This window comes from Muntiacus reevesi, chromosome 4, assembly GCF_963930625.1.
Source record: "Muntiacus reevesi chromosome 4, mMunRee1.1, whole genome shotgun sequence".
Lineage (NCBI taxonomy): Eukaryota > Metazoa > Chordata > Mammalia > Artiodactyla > Cervidae > Muntiacus > Muntiacus reevesi.
In genome coordinates this window covers 52,154,756-52,169,502 of record NC_089252.1, presented here as the reverse complement: position 1 = coordinate 52,169,502, position 14,747 = coordinate 52,154,756, and the positions used below count along the sequence as shown (strand labels likewise).

At 39.4% G+C, this 14,747-nt stretch overlaps 1 protein-coding gene across 22 annotated transcripts in view; it reads left to right on the top strand.

Annotated features, from left to right (window-relative positions):
• Nucleotides 1-14,747, top strand: part of TCF4 (transcription factor 4) — a 379,471-nt gene that overhangs the window by 213,079 nt on the left and 151,645 nt on the right. The gene's annotated exons all lie outside the window — the stretch shown is intronic.

Below are 14,747 nucleotides of genomic sequence, written 5' to 3'. Positions count from 1 at the left end.
TTCCTGTGCTTTTGGTGTCATATCCAAAAAATCATTACTAAGATCAGTGTCAAAAAGCTTTCCCCTGTGTTTCTAGGAGCTTTATGGTTTTAGATCTCACATTTTAGTCTAATCTATTTCAAGTCAGTGAGTGCTGTAGGGTGGGGTCCAGGTTTATTCTTTCATGTGTGGGTATCTAGTTGCCCCAGTATTACTTATTGAAGAGGCTGTCCTTTCCCCATTATGGGTTTTTGGTGCCCTTATCAAAAATTATTTGAACTGTATATGTGTGGGTTTATTTCCGGGCTCTTAATTCTATTCCGTTGTTCTGTGTGCCTGTTCTAATGCCAGCGCCATGCTGTTTTGATTACTATAACTTTGTAATACATTTTGTAATACATTTTGAAGCTTTGTTCTTTCTCGTGATTGCTTTGACTATTCAGAATTTTTTATTTTACCGTACAAATTTTAGGATTAATGCCAATTTTTGTATTGATAAATAAGGGTAAAATGATTTAAAATCATCCTGGAGATCACATCAAAAACCAGGATTAATATTCAAATGAGTAGCTGCATCATTTTAAATTTCACATGTAGTTCCTTAAGTAATTTTGTCTTTAAGTGCCAAAAGTGACTTACAAGCATCATGTGAAGAAGGAGAGCTAGTAATTACATGTTCAGGAATTTTGTAGGCTAGCTAATAAACCATCCAGAGCTTGAAATGAACCACAATGAGAGTATTTACACTATGGAAATATACCTCCCTCTCAAGAGGCTGTATCAGCATACCACTGCAAGGTTAAAGAACTAATACCTATGATACACTTGACCTATTTCTATTACTATTGTTATTATTAGTTCTTTTTCTTAAATGTTAAGTTTCAACTTTATGGAATAATAAGAGTTGAAATTGACCCTAAAGCTGAGTAAATGAAGTATTGCTAAGAGAAAACTGCACTGCTCTTGGCTCTTGAGGAATGACTGCTCTTGGGGGCTAGTCCTCCCTCCTTGTTCCGATCAGTTCCCTGGCTCTTCTCAGGCAGGCTTTCAAAAGGTCTTCTGCTTCCCAGGGATGCACTCGTCCTGTTCCTGGAGCTCTTTTCGCCTCCTCCATCCCTGCTCCCAGTTGCGACCTTACTGTTGTCCATGAGTTGGACTTCCTCCATGCTGCAGAGACCCCAGTTTCTTACTCCTTTGTACAGATACACCGCGTAATGCAGTGGTCCCCGACCTCTTCGGGCCCAGAGGTCTGTTTCATGGAAAACAATTTTTCCAAGGACTGGGGTGGGGAAACCGACGGATTCAGGATAATTGAAGCATGTTAAATTTATTGTGCACTTTTTTTCTGTTATTATTACATCAGCTCCAGTCCAGATCATCAGGCATTAGATCCTGGTGGTTGGAGACCCCTGGTGTAAAGGACCACCTGGTCAACAACTTTGTTGAATTAGTAAACTGTTTTTGTCTGTTCCACACCATGAGAATTGGTTGTTTTGCCTCCTTTCCTACTTTTTCTCTCCTCACTTATCTTCCCCTACCGCCACCCTCCCAAGATGCTACCTCTTAAGAAAAAGAGAAAAACTGCCTCACACTTCCTATACTTACATTTTGATATAAATAACCGTTACTGGTAAATTTAGTGAGAATTAGACTAAATATGTTATTTGAAAGAGGGAGGATCATCCAGTGAATAGAAATGAAGTAGATCAGGAATTGTTGTTACACAACTGAGAACTTGACATCTTTTGTGAATAGAACATTGAGCTAATTTTAGTGCTCGCTAGTTTTGTAAGACACTTCTTATTTTAAGTGTTCATTCAGAGGAACTCCTTGGTTCTCAAACTCAACTTTATTCAGTATTCCAGTTTCCTCACCTCATCTCTCTGTAAATGTTCCTTCTTGTGTGTTAACCTGTTCTTGCTCATACACTTGTGTGGATAACTAAGACTTACAGTAAACTTTCTTCCCAGCAGGAAGACACTTCTAGTTGTTACCGTTGTTCAGTCGCTCAGTCGTGTCCGACTCTTTGAGACCCCATGGACTGCAGCACGCCAGGCCTCCCTGTCCTTCACCATCTCTGGGAACTTACAGTCAAACTCATGTCCATCGAGTCGGTGGTGCCATCCAACCATCTCATCCTCTGTGGTCCCCTTCTCCTTCTGTTCTCACTCTTTCCCAGCATCAGGGTCTTTTCCAATGAGTTGTCTCCTCGCATCAGGTGGCCAAATTATTCGAGCTTCAGCGTCAGCATCAGTACTTCCAATGACTCTTCAGGATTTCCTTTAGGATGGACTGGTTGGATCTCCTTGCAGTCCAAGAGACTCTCAAGAGTCTTCTCCAACAGAGTGGATGATAAATACAGTTTTCATGTATAAGAGCAGATGTGTGTTGGATGGTCCAGTTTGATTGGATTACTCCACTACCTGGAAATCAGTGTCATGATCAGGGGATTTAATGGATAGGATGTAAAGTTGTTCAGTCAGTCTTCCATTAGCCAAATGTCTTGCTTGGGCAGGTTATTTAAACTTTCTCCCTGTCTGTGAAATGGCATTAATACTAGCGCTTCCTTTATAGGGTTTTGTGAGGATTTGAATAATTTAATGGATATAAGATACTTAAAAAAGTTTGGCCCATGGAATGCACTCAATGAATCTTGTCTATTATGATTATAGCACTGAAGGTCATTAGTCAAGCTACAACTTTTCTTTACCTTTTGGTAGATAAGAGTGGACAGTATCTTTGAATAAGTCATTGTTTTTTAAATCTGTGGATCAGGTTTTCTTACGGAGCTTTTTATTTTGGTCTGACTCATAACTTTGGTAACATTAAGTACTCTTTGCAGTTTCCTGTGAAGAAGGTAGACAATTCTTTCTCTCTCTCTCTCTTTAAAATTCCAAAACCTAATTTCATAACAGAAGAAAATAATATAGCAAATAAGTAATAAGTATTTGGATGATTTTTATTTCTAGTGTATAAGTTAAATAATCTTTGGAGAGCTACAAAGGAGCTAATGGTAGCCAGCATTTGGCTCTTTGCCCTCTGGAAGCGATATATCAATATCTTTTTCCATAAACTAATACCAAGTTCAACACAGTGTGGGATTTCCCTTGATTACGAATGTTAGCAGCATTTATGGTATCATTTTTTGTCCATAGTCAGTGCCCCAGGAACATGCAGGTTTCCTCTGAAAAGGATGAGAGATGTGGCGGACACATTGTTGAGTCCCACTCATTGGACGGTGATAACACGATGGCGATGGCGTTTAAAGTCCTTGAAATAGTCGTGTTGGCCTGATCAGAGGCTGCAGGGCTTCAGCAGCCTCTTTGACAACTTTATGGGATATACCCCAGTGGCTGCTCGTATCAGTTACACGTAAGCATAGCCGTTTAAAATAGTTTGTTCCTGCTTGTGCTTGACTCTGATTCATATTTTTCTTGATAATAATAGGATTAAGTGACTCATTTTATTCCCTATTCCGAGAAAAGCATGCCCATTAGGTAGAGGGAGGCTTTAGGGATTAACCCCTTGAGTGGCTTATTTTATAGTTATCTTCATACTTAGTTGCTATGTCATGCCTGACTCTTTGCAAGATCCTGTGGACTGTAGGCCTCCAGGCTCCTCTGTCCATGGGATTTCCCAGGCAAAAATACTGGAATGGGTTGCCATTTCCTTCTCCAACAGGTATCCTGTCATAAGGTAAGGGGAGACCAGGGTGGGGGCGGGAGTGATGGTGAGATAGTTTTGTGTTCTTAAATTGAAACAAGCGGTGCCATCTCACCAGTTTGGGGCCATTTGTCCTCAAACAAAGAAGGTGCTTAATCTTTCTTACCTCCCATTGGGCATCCCTTTCTACATTTTTATAATGTCAAGCCCACCAAATGGATCAGAGGCTTGGGATCAATCATGGCATGTTGGTGGAGAATCGCTTAATTGAAAAGTATGGGTGGTAAGATGAGATCTAAAGACTAGAGGTAGGCAGTTGGCTCTGCAGGGGGAGCAGCTCTCCATCTGACAGTTTACTGACACCCAGAGTCTGCCTGGCCTTTCTCACTCAGCTGTGTTCACGGAAGGGCAGAGGTAGCGAGGCCTTGCTAAAATTCTTGCGGGAAAGCTGAACTCTTAAAAACAGTGGTTTTCCTAGCATCCATTAAAAAAAAAAAAAAAAAAAAAAAGCTTGATAGCCTATTTTGACGTGAAACCTCCATGCCTTGCTTAATGTTAGATGTCAGGGGTGTGTTATTGAGGCGGCCCGGGGTAGTTTCCCCACAGGCTTCAGAGATGTCTCCGCACAGGTTGAGTGGACTGGCTGTGAGATGGGAATGAACGATGGCAAGTGAAGTCAGGGAAGGAGGCTGGGCTGTGACACGGGAAGTGGAAGAGGGGGCGCCTCAACTGAAGAGCCATGTGGAAAAGCTCTGCAACTGAGTGGTTGAGAAATGGCGCCTCTTTGGGTCCTTAGCCTGGAGCAGGAAATAAGTGACTGGCTTCCTGTTTGGGGAAAAGAAGTCAGAGTCTGGATTCTGGGCCTGCTTCTCCTCTCACTAACACTTTATATCCTGGTTACAAGATCCCAACAGTCAGGCCTTCTTGCAAAATGCACAGTGATAAAACTGCTTAGCATTTTCTTTCATGTCTTTAAAAGATACTATAAAAATAACATACGAGTGCTTTCTTAAAAATTCTCATATGAGTGTATTGAGTAAAATAGAAAAGGGGTAAGTGCATTACACTTACAGATTAATTTGGACAGAATTAACTTAGTTATACTGTTTGTTGTTCAGTTCTTAAGTTGCGCCCTGCTCTTTCGTGACCCCGTGCACACCAGGCCCCTCTGTCCATGGGATTCTGCAGGCCAGAGTACTGGAGTGGGCTGCCATCTCCTCCTCCAGGGGATCTTCCCGACCCGGGGATCCAACCCGCCCCCCTGCATGGGCAGGCGGCATCTGAGCCACTAGGGAGGTCCAGTTATAATATAGAGACTCGCTAGTTAGAAAACCACACTGTCTCCCAGCACCCAGTTATAAAGATGTACTTGTGTGGCTTCGGCAGAGTTTAAAAATTTCAAAAACTCTCCTTGTTAATTTTATTAGTTTTTTAAACAGGATTCTTTTTCCATTACAGTTTTTAATTGGTTAACTGTTGTATAGGGAAGTTGTTGGTTTTTTTGTTGTTTTTTTTTTTTTTGGTATGTTGATCTTATAACCCATAATATTACAGAACTTTTTCATTAGCCTCTGATTTTTTTTTCTGTTTGTTTGCTTTTATTTTGTTTTGTTGATTAAGATTTTCTGGGAAGCAAATCATTGGCAAATACTGACAGCATTGTCTCTTAGTTTATTTCCCTTGTGTCAGTATACTGGCAAAGACCTCCAGTAAATTGTTAAAAGAATACTGGGTATCAGGTACGCCTCGCCTTTTCTGACTCGAGCAGAGAAACTTCTAGTGATTTATTACTAAATAGACTTCTAGCAGATTTAAGAAAACTTTATTATAATCCATGACTTCTTAAGATAAATATGCCTGTGTGTGTTCAAACTAAAGCCATATATGCGTAATAGAATCTAAAACTTCAGGTCATACTAAAAGAATTCCTGATGAACCCTGCTTTTCAAGTTTATAAAAGAATTGTATGTTATATACATCTATGTCCTATTTAAATTTTTTTTAATAAATTGGCAAAGCAGGGTTTAATATAAAATGGTAAACAGGGTTTGTCCCAGAAATTTTGTGACTAAATTCAGTGTTATCCAGGGATTCTGTTTCCTGTTCCACGTGGAGGGCAGCCTATCATCTTCCTTGTGTTACTTTGTCTGGCTGCTAAGTTGGCATCTCACCTTTAGGATGCACATCTGAAGGACATTGGGGAATTTTTCGACTTCTTTTTGTACCTTAAAATAAGCTTACGTAAGGCAGAACTTTTTAACCTTTGGGAGAAATTTGCCTGGAGCTGGTTCTTTGGAAGTGAATTTTTGACTAATTTTGAAGTTTCTAATTCTGTGTGTTGATTGGGATCATTTTTATTATCCTAGGATGCATCTATTTTCTAGACTTCATAATTTATTGCATAAAGTTATACATAGTTATTTTTAGATTGCAAAGCACCTTATCGGTATCCAAGATTTATGTCCAGATATAGTTTGTAATCTTGTTGATTTGTATTTTCTCTTTTTCTATTTTTCCTTCTCTCAGATTTACCTGAGGTTTGTCATTTCACTGATCTTTTCAAAGATCTTTTCTTTTGGCTTTATTGATAATCTACATTTTATTTCATTTTCATTTCATGCATATTTTAATACATTGTATTTTTAGTAATACTGTTTTTCTTCCTAGCTTTTTAAATTGTATGCCTAGTTCACTTAATTTTTATTTTAATATACTGAATATGCAATTTGGGGCCATAGTTTTTCATATGACTACTGTTTGGGCTGCATCTCATAGGCTTTTTAGTATACTACTGTCATTTTCATTGATTTCTTTAAGTGTCATTTTAATACTGTTTTAATACAATGTTTTTTGTGGTGGTCATGTGACTACCGTTTTGAATTTCTTACTTTATTGCATTTCAAATGGGGAAATGACATGGATATTTCCTAATTCAGGGTGATTCAATGATATTTTCCTTGTAGCTTCATCTGCTATCAGTTTTTAAACATTCCATATGCATTTGAAAAGAATGAATGTTGGGAGTTTTCTCTGTTTCCTTATAGTAAACAGTTTTACTTATTTTCAGTCTACTTGCTTAAATTTCTGAGAGATTTGTTCTAGTCTACCACTTTGATGATGGATTTGTCAATTTCTCATGTATCCATACTTTAAAATAACTCTCAAAGTATGTTATAAATAGACATTAGAGGCTCATGAATATTTAATATTTTTGGTGGCCTGGAGTTTCATCAATGTGAAACATACATGCTTTTTTTTCTTTTTATTAATTTTGCCTTGAATTGACTTTTGACTGAATCATGTTGCTGTCTGTACTTTCTCCTTGTGGATTTTATCCTGTGTACCTTCTCTTGTCTTTTAATTTTTCACGTTATCTTTGTTTTATTCCTAGTTACGTTTCTTTAGTCAGCGTGTCAGCCACTGTATGTTTATTGAGAAACACAGTCTCAAAATGAGCACAACAAAATAAGGTTGCATTTATCGTTTCTTACATTATAGTTCCATTTGCAGTGATCTTATTCTCGCCATGTTAACTTTTCTATTTCTCAAGTTTTCCTATTTAATTTCTATCCTTTGCTGGCTTGACCACCTCCTCTGGTGGTTCAGATGGTAAAGAATCTGCCTGCCATGCAGGAGACCTGGGTTCGATCCCTAGGATGGGAAATCTCCTGGAGAAGGGAATGGCAACCCACTCCAGTATTCCGGCCTGGAGACTCCCATGGTGTCACAAAAAGAGTCAGACATGACTGAGCAACTGACTCTTGGCTTGATCACATTGCCTTTGTATTCTTTCTTTGCTGCCCCCTCCCCTACCCCAATGTAAGATTTACACATTTCATTTTTTTTCTCATAAAAATTACTCTTTCATTTTCAACTCACAGTTTTAAATTGTATTTTCTATTAAAGTCTCAAGTTATTATTTATATATTCCCTGAACAAGATAAGAATGAATCTTAGCACATTTTTAATTCCCTGTTTTCTACTTCTGCCCATTTCTTTTACCTTCCAATTTGTGATCAGTTTACTTCCCTCTAGATTTTTCCATTTTTATTGCATCAACAACTACATGAACTCTTTTGGGTTTTCTTGTCACAGCTACTGTTTCTTGTGGACCATGCTATTTCTTTCTTTTTTATTATTGTCCTTGTGATTGAACATTCTTCTGTAATTATTTCAGAAGTGTGGGAGCATAGATTATAATCATCATCATCATCATCATCATCATGGATTATTATTTTCTATATAGTCCTATTTTTATCAACATTTGGAATACAGTTTGACTAATTATGAAATTCAAGTTCTGAATTCATCCCCCCCCCTTTTCTATCTCATTTTTGCCCTGGCTTTCCCAGCAGCTGGGTACCACATTTAACTAATCACTCAGTTAATCATTGATTATTGCATCAGACTCCTCTCCAGCTCCATGGATGGGCTGGCCCTGGTATTCAAGCACCCTTGACTTAACTGTGTTTCTTTGCAGTGTTCTTCTGACTTGATTTATGATTTTTTTCCCCCACTGTAGAGCCAGTCCATCTACTGTTATCTTTCAATATATTTTTTATTTTTCAGCACTTATTGGTATGTCTAGCCCTTCTAAGAATTTACACATACACACATACACACACACAACACATATGAGCATTTAGGAGGTGTGGAGCTGGAGGGAGTTTAGAAGCATATATTCAATCTGTAATCCAAATCCAGCCTCCCTACATAAAACTTTGAAAAAGCTTTTATTATGATATAGAACACACCAAATTTTTACCATAACCATAAGATAAAATTTGCCATCTTAATCTTTTCTAGTTGTTTAGTTCAGTAGTGGTAAGGACTTTTTTTACATTATGGGGCAACCAGTCTCTAGAATTGTTTTGTCTTGCAAAGCTGAGCCTCTTTACCCATGAAACAGCAACTCATTCTCCCTCCTCCCCAGCGCCTGGCAACCACCATTCTCCTTTCTGTCTGCATGAACTTGACTACTATAGGTACCTATTATAAGTGGAATCATACCATATTTATCTTCTTTCTCTTAGCCTGAAGTCCTCAAGGCTCATCTATGTGGTAGCATGTGTCGGAATTTTTTTCCTTTATAAGGCTGAATAATATTCCACTGCATATAGATACCACCTTTGTTTAATTATTCATTCACTGATGGAAACACTTGGGTTTCTTTCATTTCCTGGTGTTGTGCTATGAAAAAGTTAGGTCTGCTTAGAATTGTATACATTCTCAGTTCAGTTCAGTTCAGTTGCTCCTGTATTTGAAAATCTCTGTAATAAAAAGTTCCAGAGGTTTAATATATCAATAAAACAAATTCTACGTGTTTTTGCGACCCCATGAATCTCAGCACACCAGGCCTCCTTGTCCATCACCAACTCCTGGAGTTTACTCAAAGTCATGTCCATTGAGTCAGTGATGCCATCCAGCCATCTCATCCTCTGTCATCCCTTCATGGCTCTTGGCCTATCTCATCCAAATTATTTTGGCCTCTGTTTTCAAATTCATTCTTTCTTTCTAAACCTAATATTCCGAGACCAGGTATCTAAAACTCAGAAAAGAAGTGTAACTTTCAGCCTCCTGGAAAAGGTATTTAAAAGCAGAGAGTAGCCAAAGTGGATGTAAACACCACAGCTCAGAGGACCTCAGTGATACCAAAATACTGGTCAGTCATATGTGCCTAAAAAACTTGACACTGCCCTTCTATGCAGCTTATTTACTTGAAATCACATCAGTCATTCAGGTTTGATTCAGGACAAGTCATGTCACTGAAAATGTTTCTATACAGTGCAAAAATTATAAAGAAAAAGGAACCATTTCCCCACCCACCCCCGCACCCCCTGCCACGGGTTTATGTGCGCATACGTGCTAAGTCAGTTCAGTCGTATCTGACTTTTTGTGACCCCCATGGACTGTAGCTCGCCAGGTTCCTCTGTCCATGGGATTCTCCGGGCAAGAACACTGGAAGGGGCTGCCATGTCCTCCTCCAGGGGATCGTCTCCTACCCAGGGATCGAAAGCCCATCTATTGCAGCTCCTTCATTGCAGGCAGATTCTTTACTGCTGAGCTACCAGGGTAGCCCCACACAGGTATACAGCATTTTTCAAAGCATCTCAAATTATTCATGCAAGAAAAAAACATTTTCCAGGTTAGCCCTTACATGCTTACATTTTTAAAAAATTCTTCTGCTGTCTTTATTATTTGCCTACCTAGTAACTGGCCTTTAGTTAATATTTCTGTTGCCCAATCCACAGTTTTTAGCTGATCTTCTCTTTCTGCAAATTGATAAATTATATTCCTGCCTCTCAAGATTTTCTCCTCCCCTTCTTCACATTCGTAGAGGCCCGGTGAGGTCTCTGAGCTCTGCGTTCACCAGACTGTTGTCATTTGGACTGCATGCATGTTCAGAGTGCCCTGCGATCCTTATTTGAGATAATGATGGCCACGGTGAGAGGCTAGCGCTGAATAAAGAGGACTTCCTCAAGTATCAATTGACGCTTTTTGCAGTTTTTCTGATTTGATTGAATGCTTAGCTCTGAGAACGTAAAGTTGGGATCGGGATCAGAACTTGCTTGCTCTTGTCCTTGAGTGATGGCACACTCCACCTGTCAGCCTGGTTTTCCAGGACACAGGATGACCAGGGCAGGACGCAAGCTCAGGGCGAGGACCAACATGGTTGCTGTGATCCACTTCAGGAGGCCTAAAAAAACTTTGATGTTCAGAGAGCTAAAAATGCACAGTTGTTTTTTTTTTTTTTTTTCTCCTGTAGATTGACAGGTTGATGTTTGAACAGTAGCCAAATAAACCCAGTTTAGCGAACGACTGAATTTTGACTTTTATAAACACTTAATGAATACATTTTTATCTATGTCAGCTTTAAAAAAAAAATCCAGCTGTTGGCATTTGCTCCCTCATACTTTTTTTTTTTTACCTTAATGCCAAAATTAGAGTATTTAAATATTTTAGAATTTCACGGTGAGCACCTGTGCAGGTGTGAGGGCCACACGGATGCCTAGAGGAGAGGGTGCGAGGTGGAGTGTCTTATGTGCTTCCTGGGATGTGTTTCCTCGTGAGGGTTGTGTGCTCTGCCTGCCTGTTCTTGGACCCCAGTCACTTCCGCTTCCACTTTGCCAAGGAGCGGAGCGTCGAGGCACCGGGACAGAAGGACAAAGTTGTGAACCGGTCCTCAGGTCAGCTGGGACGTCTGCTTCTTTCTCTGACCAGCTGCTGGTCCTTTAGTCTAGTGTCTCCCAGGGCTTTGTGTCAGATTTTAAAATTCTGGGACTCTAAGGAAGGAATGGAGTCTAAACCTTGGAGGAATCTGTAGATACTCACTCCCTTGCCGATGTAAAGAAGGCACACTGAGTCTTAATCACCTCTGTTACATTTAAAAACACGTAGAATTTGTTTTATTGATATATTAAACCTCTGGAACTTTTTATTACAGAGATTTTCAAATACAGGAAAAAATAGAGAAAATTGCAAAGTGCCCTGCCATCATCAGGTTTAAACAGATGTCATCATTTCCCAATCTTTTAATATAGCATCCTTTCCACTTTATGCTTCTAAAATATTTTAAAGCAAATCCCAGATAGTGTATTATTTCACCTATAAATATTTCAGGAGCGTCTCTAGCAAATAAGTCCCCTCCTTTGCTTTTCATAGCCACATGCTGGTATTACAGCTAGCAATGCTGTCAATAATATTTTAATAGCATACTGAGATATTCCTTCGTTGTCTCGCAAATGTCTTTCTTACAGTTGGTGGGTTTGAATTGAAATCCAAACAAGGTGCACAGGTTGCATGTGGTTATTATGTCTCTGTAAGTCTTTATAAACTCTGTAACTTTTCCCATCCCTCCTGCTTTTACTGTTGACTGAGTCATTTTTCATGTATCATGTTCCAAATCTGGATTTGGCTGATTGCTTCCTTGTGGTGTCATTTATCATGTTATTCTATTCTCCACATTTCCTGTAAACTGGTAGTTGGATCTAAAGGTTTCATTGGATCTAGATTCCACTTTTCCCTGAAGGATTGTCTTATATACATCATTTTGCTTCACATTAAGGTTTAGATAACATCTGGACATTTTCTTTCATGATGCTTAGATTGATCAGTGAATCCTAAGTTTCCCATCATCTGTCACCTGTTGGTTTTAGGATCTACTGATGAGTATTTCATTGGCGGTTATAAAATACTCAAGACTAATTAAATTAATGAACTTTCTTCTCTTTATTAGATCTTATTTGGAGTGTGCTCATCTATAATTCACCCCTTTTGCATATTTTTATAGAGTTTTATCATATTTTGCATCCTCTCTTCTGCCTGAATGTATAGAATGCCTTGTAAACCTAACTTATTTCACTAGGTGAGTGTTTCTACTCTGCCAACTTGTTTATCTGTTCACGTTTTCTTGCATATCTGTAAATGAACCTTATGTTACATTGTGATCTACCTTCAATGCTTAGACAGTTCTTGTAACATGATAATGATATTTACTGAAGGAGTAACTTTTATGAGTGAAACGCAGAACAGTAGGAGCCTAAAACTTGTTTGAACTGTGAAGAGTTCTTCAAATATGTCATCATTTCCCAAACTCCTTTAAGCCAGGATTGGTATATTAGGCAAAGGAATAGAAGTTGTAGGAACCATGTTTGTGTTGGCAAAAGGCGGGAGGATGGCAGGTAGGTTTGTGGGTGTTTGAATAGGGACAGTCTACAAATAAATAGATAAATGTAGATACTTAAAATATGTATATATAAAAACATACATAATCACACAACTCACGGCTGTATGCCTGTCCCAAGTTGCACTGACAATTTTAGAGCTGTATGCTTTAAAAAAAAAACTTTGAGAAGCTTGGCTGTGAATATGGAACACCCATTTCAGAGTAAAGATCATGTCAAGTCCTGAGGGAAGTGGATCTTTGTCTCTATGACATGAGTGAAACCTGGATGGTTAAACTGTTTTTATTTGGGGGTGCATAAAACTTGCTTCAGATATCTGTAAAAATTAAATATGTCCCTTTAAGTAAAAGTGAAAGTGTTAGGTGCTCAGTTGTGTCTGCTCAGTCCCCATGAACTGTAGCCTGCCATGCTCCTCTGTCCATGGGCTTCTCCAGACAAAAATACCAGAGTGGGTTGCCATTTCTTCCTACAGGGGGTCTTCCCAACTCAGGGATCGAACCTGGGTCTCCTGCATTGCAGGCGGATTCTTTACCATCTGAGCCAGTTAAGTAGTTGATAAAACAACCAAAACTGTTATAGATATGATTAGTAGTTCTGAACATGATAATGTTCTCCAAGAAAAATAAAGTTACCACATAGCAAACAACAAGTAAAGATCTGTACTGTGTCCATGTAAGAAATTGAACACGTTCAAGTCCATATGCTTAACTTGAGCAGGCTAGGTGTGCATGTTCTCACGGTAGTGAAAGCCACTTACTTTAAATAGGCTTAGGTGTTGACGGTGAGCCCCCAAAGTAACTATAAGATAATCGCTGTAATAATTTTTTTCAAATCATACCTCAGGCAATTTAAAGGAACTTTTGTTGGCCGCAGTTCCTTAATTAGAACCCTGGGAGTCATAGATGATGTTTCAGAGTTCAGGAATTCTTTGCATTTTAGGAAGTTAATATGGTACATGTAACATTTACTGTGTAACCTGCCATGGATTCTGGTGCATCATTCAGTAATGACATAGATGACTGTTTCTATAGCAAACGCACAGTGGTCACAGATAGTAGGATTTTTTAAAAAAAGGATCATAGAATGTTTTCACATCAGTTCAGGTCGCAAAACTATAGAATGTTCCAGAACTTTTGAAATATCAGAATCGAAGACAAGGGATTGTAGACCTGTATGTAAATGAACAATAAGTAAATAAATGGGTCAATATCTACCTTTTCTGGAGGGAAAAAGTAAAAGCCAGACAACACATCCAGGAAACATCATTGTTAAAGGATTTTAAGCCCATCATATAAATGACTTGCTTCTTTCAGTTTATGTAAGATTTAGACATTTAAAATAAAGAAGGCCTATCTACGTGGCTTTAAAAAAAAAAAAACTGGTTTAAACAATTTTAGAAGTAGCACCTCCCATCTAAACAAGCTTAGCGCTTCAGCCTGTTTGTCTCTGAACACCTGCTTAGTTGACAGGCCTGCTGTTTCTGGGGGAGCCCCGGAGAGCTGACTTCTGTGTGAGGAAAGCAGCCCTTATCAGTGCATTTTGCTGCGGTGCTGCATGGAGTGCATGGCGCTCTGAGGCGGTTCTTGCATGCTGAGTCGCTTCAGTTGGGTCCCACTCTCTGCAGCCCCGTGGACTGTAGGCCGCCAGGCTCCTCTGTCCGTGGCAAGAACACTGGACTGGGTCGCCGTGCCCTCCTCCAGGGCTTCTTCCCGACCCAGGGATGGAGCCCGCGTCTCCTGTGTCTCCTGCATTGCAGGCGGGCTCTTTCCCACTGAGCCGCCTGGGGCCGAGGTGGTCCTTGCCCTACCGCGGCAGGCACTTAGCAGCGCCTCCGCGGGAGGCGACTCGGGTGCTGCCAAGGAGCCACCCTAGAGAAGTGGGAGATGCTGCACATTTGCTCATCGCAAGCTCTGCTCTAGATTTTGGTCATAAGCCTTGGTAAATTATAAAAACTGTCCTAACTGACGGGGAAAATGAAACTCGATTTAGCTTTCATACTTTTGAAAATCAGTCATATGATCTTGTCCCTTCTGTATTGACACTGAAAGGTTTGTTTTCAGTATTTTCTACAGAAAGCTCTCAAATATCTATCTGATAAACCTCCGTGGAAGCTTTCACCTGAACTGTGGATGCAGGGAAGTAATCAGATTATTCTTTATCTTGCTGTAAACAAAGTTCAAAAAAGATTTCTGAAATGCAGATAATCTTGATCCTGCCTTTTCCTGCTACCTAGAATTATTTTGCAGAGCCCTGTGAAGTTGCTCAAGCGTGTTATTTATAACATTTGTAAGCACTAGAGTTCGCCAGAATACTCTAATAAACATCATGATTTGACTGAAGAATTATGGAGAAATTGTGGAGAATGGTTAAACCTGCAGATACTTTTTAGAATAACTGATCGTACATAGTAGGTGCTACTTT